General features: G+C 39.3%; 1 protein-coding gene across 6 annotated transcripts in view; it reads right to left on the bottom strand.

Annotated features, from left to right (window-relative positions):
* The window catches only part of XPO4 (exportin 4), a 125,317-nt gene that overhangs the window by 88,656 nt on the left and 23,957 nt on the right, over positions 1-12,704 (bottom strand). The window contains exon 1 of one of the 6 annotated variants that reach the window (XM_029936979.1): positions 10,208-10,256. The exons of the other annotated variants lie outside the window; for them this stretch is intronic. The gene's annotated coding sequence lies outside the window, so the exon portion shown is untranslated. Of the gene's footprint in view, positions 1-10,207; positions 10,257-12,704 lie in introns of those variants that run through there. 6 annotated transcript variants of the gene reach the window in all.

The following is a 12,704-nucleotide window of genomic DNA, read 5'->3' as shown; positions in this document are numbered from 1 at the left end:
GTTTTCCAGAGTGGCTGCACCAGATTACATTCCCACCAACAGTGTAGGAAGGTGCCCGTCTCTCCACACCCTCGCCAGCATCTATAGTCTCTTGATTTGTTCATTTTAGCCACTCTGACTGGTATCTCAGTGTGGTTTTGATTTGTGTTTCCTTGAAAAACATCAGATTTCATTAAGTAATGAAGTATAATCTAAAAGTTGGTTTATATTAACCACCTGGTTGAACATTATCATACAAACAATAAAATCATCAACTGATTCACTAAATGACAATATGCTATTCACTTTAGTTTCCCAAAACCAAAATGTTTAATTCTTTTTTAAAATGAATGACTTGGCAATAGTTTGCAAATAGCAAGTTATATGTAACATCAAGTTCTGAGAACACTTTTTGTTTTAAAAAAAAAAAAAAGAAAGAAAAAGAAAACAGATTCACAGCCCCCAAAGATTTAACAGGCTCAGCTTCTAAAATCAAAAATAGCATCTTTCCCACAAAATTCCCTACTTAGTACTGACCTATACCTATACCTCTACCTGCTGAACTCATTCCTGTCCAGAAACCAGAACTTGGCCTTCAAACTCTGCTTCAGTTTCTCCTTCATCAGCCTTTCCGGACCTTCTGTCCGTTGGCCTGAACACAAATGTCTCTCACCTTGTGGAATGCGCTTACGTATCTATCTCTATCACCCGACTTACCATAATGTACCATATGTATTTGCTTGCCCCTTTCTCTTTTTCACTAGGATTTTTCTGAGACCAGAAACCTAATTTTCTCATCTCTAAATTCCTAGAGCCCTGCACATACCAAAAGAGAGGCAACAGAATAACTAACATTCACTGAGTACTTCGCATTGCCAGGCATTATTTTCAACAGATGGACAGGCACACAGATATAGAGGCTCATTAATCCTAAGAACCTTATGAATCACTTTACAGGGTAGAGACTGTTATTACCCTCATTTTACAGGTAAGGAAAGGAGTGATCAATCTGCTAAAAGTCAGGTAGGAAACGAGGTGGAAACTGACCTCAGGGCCCTAACTCTTTTAACAGAAACTACACGTAGGTGGTTCAGGATCGTAGAAGCCTTATCATGCTTAAAGCATGGAGGCAGAAAGGAAAAAAATCCCTAATAAAAGTTCCCCTCTAAGACCCAATACAGCCACTAGAGTGTTCACATAGCTTGAGCAGCTTCAGTGAAGATATAATAGTAGTAAAAGAGCCTTTCTGTATTGCCTGTTTATGTTCTTTCACTGTCACTAACAGCAAAAGCTGTAAAAGCGCTCACACTTCAGAGATACAATCTAATCAACTGGAAGAGCTGGAGGAAATAGTAGGTGGTAGTAGAGAGCTGTGATGCTGAGAGGAAACGGAGCAATTTCAGGTATCTTCAGGAAAATAAAGGCAATAACAGGAAAATACTGAAAGGTGTTTTTTTTTTTTAAGTTTATTTATTTATTGGGGGGGGGGGAGCAGAGAGAAAGGGAGAAAGAAACTCAAGCAGGCTCCATGCTGTCAGCGCAGAGCCTGATGCAGGGCTCAATCTCCAGAACTGAGAGATCACATGACCGGAGCTGAGCTCAAGAAGGGAATGTCTAACCACTGCACCACCCAGGCACCGCGAGAAGGGTCTCTAAGGAGTCACACTAGCAGGAAGTCTGAAGTTCACTAATTCCTAACCCAATATACTGGGAAGAAACACCACTGGTGGTGCACACTAGGGCCATCTGAGGCTGGAACTCAAAATTTACTGAAAAATGTATTAAATGACATCCTTAATATGAGGAGTTCGGGAAGGGGGGCATCAGAAGAACCAAAAGTACTACATAATTTCTATTTACTGAGGGCTGACTGTAATCCAAGCACCATGCCAGAAGCTAAGGGTATAAAAGTAGGAGAAACTGTCCCTACCTTAGGGAATTCTAAATCTTTCAAAGGACATACATTAACCAAATCACACAAATAATTATGAGTCTATCATTTCAGCCTCCCCTAACTGTATTCTGGCTTCTTCTCCCATCATGCTAAACCCGTCCTCAAAAAGTCAGAAATTCCACATGCCAGACCCTGAGACCCCAGACTTTCTTCCTCTGGACAGCCCCCGTAACTTTTATTAAGGCTAACAGCAGCAGCACCGTTTCTTCCTCACGCAGAGGGCTAAATTACACCCACCACCTCATTTAATCACCGCAGCATCCCTTTACGAATGAATTACTGCCTCTTTCATGTATGGAGAACCTGAGACTCACAGATTGTCACATGCCCGAGATCACAGCAGCAGAGCCAGAATTTGGTCTTAAGTCTGTGTAACATCAACGCCCCTGATTTGACTCTCTTTAAGTATTACTAATGAAGAGACATAGTTGAGTAGGCTAATTTCTGTCAGATAACTCGAAAGAAATTCGGATAATATTCTTGGCTTGCTATAAATATCTTTATTTTCAGGGCCATGAAAAAAAGATACAAAAGACTAAAAAAATCATTCAAGACTTGTAGATAGGAAATAAGCTACAAAAGTAGAAAACAAAATTGGAAGTCATGCCACAAAACTCATAATAAAAAATTTTTTAGCTCTAATTGCTCACTCATCTTTTAGAGAGAAAGCATAGCTTAATGTTCAAATAAAAAAATCACAGATGTACTACCCCAAAACATCTCATTCACTGAAAAGGTTTTTTTGACTCATTCACTGAAAATTTTAAGTTAAAAATTTGTCCAATTTTTAGTTTCCTCTCTATAACCTTTCCTTTTAAGCCTTTGGAATTTACTATTACGTCTACCTAAATTTAAATCCATAACACAAAATGATATACTTTATTACTTTAAATGTATCATACCAGGGGTGCCTGGGTGGCTCAGTCAGTTAAGGGTCTGACTTCAGCTCAGGGCATGATCTCGCAGTTCAAGAGTTCAAGTTCCCCATGGGACCCTGTGCTGACAGCTCAAAGCCTGGAGCCTGCTTCAAATCCTGTGTCTCGCTCTCTCTCTGTTCCTACCCAGCTCTCACTCTGCCCCTCTCTCTCTCACAAAAATAAAGACAAAAAAAATTTTTTTAATATATCACTGCAGTATTTCATAGTATTCCATAAAGAGCAAATCCCAGATACTGGACCTTTTCAAGCTAAACAAACTTGAGAGATGTGCCCTAATTCATCTCTTGCAATTTCATAGCATACCTCCAAAAGCTGTCCTTTCTAATCTACTTTCCGCTCAACCCTCTCATCTCATGACACCCATTACTCCAGTCTCTCAGAAAATGACCTTATTTTTACTTTTTCAAAGTGAAAGCCTTCCTGCATGCTTAGCTCTTTTATGAATCTTCCTTTTCAAAAGGAATGTTCTATTACCTTCTCCAATTTCTTAACAAAATACTCCCTTCCCTCAACGTTCTCTGAAATCTAAATCCTCCTCCCACCCCTGCCCTGCTGGCTTCCCTCTCACATACAACCTCATTTCTTCCCTCATCTCTTCTCACTCCCTTTCTAAGTTTATTTATTTGCTTTTGAGAGAGAGAGTAGTGTGGGGAAGGGCAGAGAGGGAGAGAGAGAATCCCAAGCAGACTCCACACTGTCAGTGCAGAGCCTGACACGAGGCTCAAACCCATGAACCACTAGTTCTTGACCTAAGCGGAAATCAAGGGTCATTCAATGGACTGAACCATCCAGGCACCCCTCTCGCTCTCTTTATCTTATCTTAAAGTTATACTTAGCAATGGTGCCCTGCTTTCTGCTTACAAACAGGTTTACCCTCCAAACAATTTTACAGTCCCCTTTAGTTAAAAGAACAGGATACTGAATCAAAATGACCAGGTTTTATACTCTGGTTTCTCTTCAGATTGTATAAATCTTTCCCCTTTTACAATACAAAATGTCCGGGTTTCTAATTCCATCTCTGTAGCATGGCAGTTGGGAAATTTCTAGGCAAAAATACCTCCGGGCAAATCAGGGTCCCCATCTAATGATGCTAATGAATGCATCTCATAATGATAGGAGTCCTGCAGTTAAAAATACACATATGGGTCTTCCCAGATTAATCTACAATAATTAATACAATTCCAAGTTAAATCTCAATAAGGTACATCTCAGAATATGACAAGGTTGTCCTAGGACATGTAAGAAAAAGGCCAAAAAGTCAAATCAAGTAAGAGAAAAGGACATTGGGAGCATTATACTAAGTGAGAAAAGTGAGAGAGAGAAAGATATTCACTTATAGAAAAAGATCTCATTTATATGTGGAATTTAACACACACACAAAAACATGCCCCAGCCCCACATTCCTCACAGATACAGAGAACAGAGCGGTGGTCTGGGGAAGAGGGGTGATATGGGTGAAGAAAGTCAAAAGGTAAAACTTCCAATTATAAAGTACATAACTCAAAAGGATGTTATGTGTACCATGGTAACCACAATTAATAATAATGTACTATGTATCTGAAAGTTACTGAGAGAGTAGAACTTAAAAGTTCTCATCATAAGCAATAGATTTAGTAGCTATGTACAGTGACAGATATTAATTAATTGTGATCATTTCACAATACATACAAATATTGAGTCACTATATTGTACATATGAAACTACTAAAAAATCATAGGTCATAAGTAAATAAACTGAATTAAAATTTGAGGTTCAAAACAACTATTAAAAACTTGAGGAAAGAATAAGAAAAGAGGGTGAAGTATGCGTTACATAGTGATAGAAATGAAGGAGGGCACTTGTGGTGAGTACAAGGTGTTGTAAAGACATGCTGAATCACTAAACTGTACATCTGAAATTAGTATAACTAACTGGAATTTAAACAAAAACTTTAAAAAAAGAATGAGTGACAGTCTTACAGAATGAGATATAAAGGCATAGTAATAATTTTTTTTAAACAGTATCAGAACAGAAAAAAACAAAGGAGCACAGAGACTTCCCAGAAACAGGCCCACAACATACGCCAAAATGACGAGGAAAGGTTAGACTACAAAATAATAGGCACCAGAAAGTTCGCTATTTATAAGCAAAACCAAAGGATCAGATATTTACTTATATCATTCATAGTGATAAATTCTAGCTGAATTTAAGATTTAAAAATGAAAAGCAAAACTTTTTAAAAGTTTTTAACAGAACATTTAGAAGAAAACATAGGAGTATGTCAGAGTGGGGAAGAATTTTTAAACAATAAAAGGTACAAATTCTTTTTAAAAATTAATAAATTTGACATATTAAAAGTAGAACCTTCTAAACATTAACTGTAAGTAAAAAGACTAGTCACAGATTAGGAGGCAATAATAACTGCACTGAATATAATTAACAAAAGACTAATATTCAGAACATAAAAACTCCCACAAAAGACAACCTATAGCAGAAACTGACAGCCACTCCTCTCCTTCCTTAGTAAAGAACTTGAATACGGTGCACCGCATCTCGCTAAATAACACTTCTCAGTGCACCATGGACTAGGGGCTAAGTTCTGGCCAATAAGACAAAAACAAAGCTTGGGGTAGGACTTCCTAAAGGGAGCTGATTCAGCTGCAAACACATTTTTCTTCTGTCCATAGGTCTTCTTTCCTACTGGAAATGGACATGCTGACTGTAGCTCTAGTCATCATCTGAGAGCACACGAAGGCCTACAGGATGGAAGACATCAGCTAAGACTACAAAAATAGAAATAGAAAGAGAAAGAGAAAGGAAAAAGCAGCAGCAGCAGCAGCAGCAGCATGAGCCCCTGATGCTATCTTGGAGCCATGAGACCAACCTCGGATCACGTCATCTCCACACTTTAGGTGAGAAAAAGAATCATTTTTTAAAAAAGATACTGTTACTGGACTTTTGGGTTACATGAGGCCTAATGCAATCCAAACAATTACACAACGAAATAGAAAAATGGCCAATGAACTACAGGCTACACAATTCACAGAGAAGAAAGTAAAAAATGGCTATTAAACCTAAGAACATACTCAACTTCACTAGAAACCACTGAAATGCAATTAAAACAATAAGCTATTGTTTCTGAGGGGGAATGAAAAAAATGATACAGATCTTTAAAAATTAGTATAAAAATAAGAGCTTATAGGAAGTCTGGGAGTACTGTACAAAGCTGTAAACTTACATTTTTCCAATGTAAAAACGGAACATTAACTTGGAATTACCTAGAAAAAAATGATGGCCCTAAGTAGCAAGGTATGCATAAGTCCACGTCTTAGGCATTTATTCCCTAGACAGCCTCTCCCATCATATAGAAAGGTCACACAAAGATGCCCCTATACACTATCATAACAGACAAATAAAAGAGTAGCAATTTGGGTTGCACCAAAGGGAATACATTGTAGTAGTCATACCATTAAAGACCAAACTACAGCTACATTCACCAAAGTGGATAAACTGAAAATTATTCTGAATGAAGCAAATGACTGAACTCTTACAATGTCATCCAAGTAAAATTTCAAAAACTCCATAGTAGTACTTTTATTTTCCTTTGTGGACAAAGTGTCAAAACACAGAAGGTAAGGAAAAACAATTTTACTTTACTTTTTTAATTATTATTTTTTTAAATGTTTATTTTTGAGAGAGAGAATGCACATGCACACGAGAGGGGGCAGGGGCAGAGAGAGAAGACACAGAATCTGAAGCAAGCTCCAGGCTCTCAGCTGTCAGCACAGAGCCCAACACGGAGCTCGAACACATGAACTGGGAGATCATGACCTGAGCTGAAGTCAGATGCTTAACCGATTGAGCCATTCAGGTGCCCCTTTTTAAAAAATATTTTAAAGATTTATTTTTAAGCAATCCCTGTAACCAACGTGGGGCCCTAACTCACATCCCTGAGATCAAGAGCTGCATGTTCCACCAACTGAGCCAGCCAGGCGCCCCAAAAATAAACAAAAATTATCTCTCTAGGAATGACAGCAGAGTCTGGAGAATGGCATCTAAAAGGGACCCAGGACGCCTGGGTGGCTCAGTCAGTGTCTGGCTTTGGCTCAGGCCATGATCTCCTGGTTCGTGAGTTCGAGTCCCACACTGGTTCTATGCTGTCAGCACAGAGGCCGCTTCAGATCTTCCCCTCTGTCTGCCCCTCCCATGCTCTTTCTCTCAAAAATAAACATTTTTAAAAAATCTTATAAAAGGACCCAAAGGTGGGAATGCAAACTGGTGCAGCCACTGTGGAAAGCAGTGTGGAGTTTCCTCAAAAAATTAAAAATAGAACTACCCTACGACCCGGCAATTGCACTACTAGGTATTTATCCAAAGGATACAGGAGTGCTGTTTCTAAGGGACACATGCACCTCACCCCATGGTTTATAGCAACACTATTGACAATAGCCAAGTATGGAGAGAGCCCAAATGTCCATCGACAGATGAATGGATAAAGAAGATGTGGTATATATACAATGGAGTACACTCAGCAATCAAAAAGAATGAAATCTTGCCATTTGCAACATGGATGGAACTAGAGGGTATTATGCTAAGTGAAATTAGTTGGAGAAAGACAAATATCATATGACTTCACTCATATAAGGACTTTAAGATAGAAAAGAGATGAATATAAGGGAAGGGAATAAAAAATAATATAAAAACAGGGAGGAGGACAAAACATAAGAGACTCTTAAACATGTAGAACAGATGGTTTCTTTGGGGCACCTGGGTGGCTCAGTCAGTTAAGAACAGAGGGTTACTGGGCGCCTGGGTGGGCTTAGTCAGTTGAGTGTCCGACTTTGGCTCAGGTCATGATCTCACAGTTGGTGGGTTTGAGCCCCACATCAGGCTCTGTGCTGACAGCTCAGAGCCTGGAGCCTGTTTCAGATTCTGTGTGTCCCTCTCTCTCTGCCCCTCCCCTGCTCATGATCTGTCTCTCTCTCTCAAAAATAAGTAAATGTTAAATAAAAATTAAAACAAAAAAGAGAAGAGGGTTACTGGAGGGATTGTGGGAGGGGCGATGGGCTATAAGGGCAAGGGGCACTGAGGAATCTATTCCTGAAATTATTGTTGCACTATATGCTAACTAACTTGGATGTAAATTAAAAAGATAAAAAAATTTTTTAAATTAAAAAAAAAATGGACCCAAAGGAAGCTTCAATAGATTATGTTTAAGATTATATGCAAAATGGCTATATTAACATTTGTTAACCCAGGAGATGAGTACATGGTGATCTGTACTGTTCTACTTCTGCACTCATCTGAAAAACTGCATTTTTTTTTAAAAATGAGGGAACCCTCCATTCCTCATGTTTCTGCCAAATAGATACCCTGAACAACTCTTCTGCTAAAATCACATAAAAATGGTGGATAAAAGATTTCTACACTTTTTAAATGTATTGCTGAGCTTACAAAAAATTAAGAAATCCTCAGAAGCTTAAAAAAAAACCCAAAAAACCCAAAGCAGGGATCCAAAGATGAAAAATGGCACTCATGCATCTACTCTAGAGACATTTGCCAACCACAGGGGACCTTGAATTTCCATTCCAATAGCCGCCCAAACAGTACAGAGGACACACAAGACATAGTCATGGACCTCCTAAAATGGGGATCTACTAGGACATCCCTCCACATAAAGCTGGGTTCTCAGTGTAACCATAAAGCATTAAAAAACAAAACCAGAGAGAGGGAGGAAGAGATGGAGAGAGAAAGTTGCTAGTCTGGATCCTAATGATAGATAAGAAAGAGAAGGAAAATTACTTCAGACAACTGATGACCAGGACAAGCCTTCAAACAGGCTTCCTGTCTCATTCAACAGGACCCATGTGGCCCCCAGACTTCAAGCCAACACACTTAAAGAGTCCTATGTTGGTCAAGCACCTAAGACGCCTGGAGTAATGCTCCATAATCCAGGCTTCAGATTTTTCCAGAAACATTTCCAAGAGGTAATATTCAAAAAATTTTAAACATAAGGAAACAAGCAAACAAATTAAACAACAAATTAAAGAAGCAAATCAACAAAACTCACAAATATTGGAAATATTCAGAAACATGAGACAAAACATTTAAAAGAACTAAATATATATGAAGCAAATAATCAAATAAAATCTTTTGCATATCAAATGATACTCTCAACAGAATAAAAAGTCAATTCACAGAATGGGAAAAAGTTTTACCAGTCATATATCTGATAAAGAATTAATAGCCAGAATCTAGAAAGATTCCTAAAACTCAACAGGAAAACAAAAAGCCCAATTTAAAATGGGCAAATGCCTTGAATATATATTTCTCCAAAGACATACAAATGGCCAGTAAACAAATATAAAGATACCTTCCCAACATCACACTAATCATTAGGGGAATGCAAATCTACATCTACTAGGAGAATGACTAACATAGAAGAGAAAGAAAAAAAAGAAAGAAAAGCAAGTAACAGTTGCTAACAAAGATATGGAGAAATTGGAACCCTTGTCCATTATTAGGGGGAATGTAAAAATGCAGAATTTTTTTAATGCAGCCACTATGAAAGACAGTTTGGCAGTTCCTCAAAAAACTAAACATAGAATTACCACACAAGACAGTACTCCACAACTAGGTACACACTCAAAAGAATCATCCACAGCAGTATTATTCCCAATAGCCGAAAAAGATGGAAACAACCACATATCCACTGATGGATGAATGAATAAACAAAAGGTAATAAATATACACATACAATGGCATATATCCAGCCTTAAGAAAGAATGAATTTTTGATGCATGCTACAACAGATCTCTTAGAATCAACATAACAAAAGAAACTTAGGTATCTCTAGACTTGTAGCTTGTTTAGATGGTAGTTATAGGGATATATACAACTGTCCAAACATCACACTGGACACCCAACATGTGTGAATTTCACTTTACATTAATATGTCCCCCAAAATGTCAAAAATTCAATGGATAGATCAAAAGGCAGATTAAACACACTGAAGAAAAAAACTGAAAACTGACAAAAAAAATTATGAAGAATGCAGAAAGGCACAAATAAGAGTCCTGGACAACAAAGTGAAGGAAGGTAAGAGCCCCAGGAAACTAACCTACAGAAACCGTATCATCCAGGCTTCCTTGCCCCCTTCCCCAGCCCCAGCTGCACCTTTTCTCCACCAAAAGCCCGGGAAGCTGCTCTCTCCTATAGCTATGGCTCTCTAAATTCTCCACTCTCCCTGCCTGCCCATTCAGGCCCCGATGATGACTTCCCCATCCTCTTCTGTTCTCTTACACCTTATTCTCCCCAACCTTTGTCAACAATCCCTTCACTAACTCTCTTCAATTACCCATTTGAGTGTCCCTTTGTCAAGATCTTGACTGACACAGCATCCAGTAACAAGTCTGAAAAATAAAGATTAAAAAAATAATGGCAGGAATTATTCCAAATTTGTAAGTAAATTCCAAAATTGATGCGAAACAATAAAACTCAAAAGTCAGAAAACCCAATGAATCCAACCAGAATAAAAGAAGAAATCATAGTACTGATACCACAGTGAAACTGAAGAATTCAAAAATCAAAAGATCTTAAAAGCAGCCAAAGGGAAAAAAGATTACCTTCAAAGAAGTAACTTACTAAAAGTACAATTTCCTAAAGCAAGGGGGAAACCAGACTAGAAAGAAAACAAAGTAACATTTTCAGAGTACTTACAGAAAGTAACTGTTAATTTAGGAATGTAAATCCAGAAAATATCTTTCAAGGATTAAAATTTAATTGAAGATATGTGCCTCCAAATAAAAACTTTTACTACTGAAACACTTCCTTTAGGAAATTCTGAAGAAGGAAAGTGATACCAGATGGAAACCCCTGAATGCAAAGGATTATAGACAAATTAACGATGTGAATACATCTAAGCAAATACTGATATTTTTAAGTGATTAATTTGTAAAATTAAAAGATGATTAAGGGGCACCAAGGTGGGTCAGTCACTTAAGCACTTGACTCTTGATTTCAACTTAGGTCATAATCTTGCACTTCCTGAGTTCAGCCCTGCTTTGAGATCTGTGCTGGCAATGTGGAGGCTGCTTGGGATTTCTCTCTCTCTCCCCCCTACCCTCCCTCACTCATACTGTGGCACGCGCTCTCTCGCTTCTCTCTCTCTCTCTCTAAAGATAAATAAACTTAAAAAAAAAGATTAAGATTCGAACAATATACAGCATGTAAACGAGGTGAGATGGTTTTAAGTTCTTGTACTGTTCTGAGATAGTATACACAGATTAAGTGTATGAAATGAAGTATGCATGCTAAAGTGTCTTCCATGGCCAATAAAAGAATAAAAATAGAAAATAAAGAACATGCACATTATGACACCCAAACTATGGAACGAGAAACTAAATATTATCAAATTCTAAAAGAAAGCAAAAGGAAGAACCATACACACACCAAGTAAGATAACAAAAATATGTAATTTATCAGTAATCACAAATAAATATGGATGAACTAAACTGTAGATATAAAACTGAGATTGCCAGGCTGGATAAAAAAGAAAATCCAACTTTATGCATTAAAAAGAAAAAAAAAGCCAAAAGCAAGGAAAGGCTGAAAATCAAGGCTGGAAAAAGACATAACAAGCAAATTCTACTCAAAAGAAGTGAATGAGATTGCAGCAGGAACCAAGATGGCAGAGAGGAAGGGAGCTCTATAAACCTCATTAGCCCCATCTGTTGAACTGAGAAGGACATTACTCTCATCTGCAAGAGCGGAAGGAGAAAATACAGACTCTAGAAAGAAGACAGCCTCAAAGATGCCTGAGTGAGTGAGTTTGAACTAAGGAGATTGGAAAACAGGCCAGCCCGAGAAGAGCAGGAGAGGTGGGAGCTCCAGCCCAACACAGAGAAAGCGGGGGAGCCCCTGAGAGACAAAGGGAAAAGAAAGAGAAATTGAATACGTTCATAGCACTGTCTCTAAATAAGAGATAAAGAACGTTTAACCCCACATGGAGAGAAAAACTCATTCCATGGGCAGCCCCAATCCCGAACCTCCCCATCCCAGGGTGGCACAAAGGAAAAAACAGCCCCCACCCCTTTGCAATCCTGGCAGGGAGTCAGCAGCCACCAGGGCGTGCACTTCAGCCTTGGCTGAGCTGCGGGAACAGGAGCACACACCTCATTTCCATAGCGCATCTCACCTCCAGCATTAGCCACGCGAATCTCGAACATGGGTGGCACAAGGGAAAAAATAGCCCCCACCCCTACCCGACCCTGGCAGGGAGTTGGAGGCAGAGGCGCGGGGACCCACACTTTGGCTGCAGCTGCAGGAGTGCACACCTCATTTCGGGCAGTGGCAGCATGAATCCCAGCCAGCGCCAAGAGAAAGTGCTCCCTCCCCCTATGTGATCAAGATCCGGCTGGGGGCTGGGAGTTGGCTGCAGTGTCTATGGGGGGCGCACTTCGCCTCCTGCAGCAGCAGCACAAATCCCAGCCGGCACCAAGAGAAACTGCTCCATCACCCTACAAGATCCCAGCTAAGAAGCTAGCCACCAAAGCAAGTACATCTCATCTGTGGTAGTGTTGTGCCCAAGTTTGCAATATCGCCCCCCAAAAAAGCACCAGAGACTGCTAGGGAGACCGAGTCACACCTGCAAAAAGCAAAGGGCAAAGTCTTAAGCTGGGGCTCACAGACTCCATTGACCCACTGGCCACGTGGAGTGAGCCCCGAACAAAGGCAGGGCAGGGCCTTTTATGCGTTTGGGAAGGGGAGTTACAGGAAATGATGACAGGAGTACAGTGATCCAGTCCCTACCCCCCTCATCAATACTGGCAGTTGTGGGAGCCAATCACAATATT

This window comes from Suricata suricatta, chromosome 4, assembly GCF_006229205.1.
Source record: "Suricata suricatta isolate VVHF042 chromosome 4, meerkat_22Aug2017_6uvM2_HiC, whole genome shotgun sequence".
Lineage (NCBI taxonomy): Eukaryota > Metazoa > Chordata > Mammalia > Carnivora > Herpestidae > Suricata > Suricata suricatta.
Note: the sequence above shows the minus strand (reverse complement) of the source record. Positions and strands in the feature narration are given on the sequence as shown.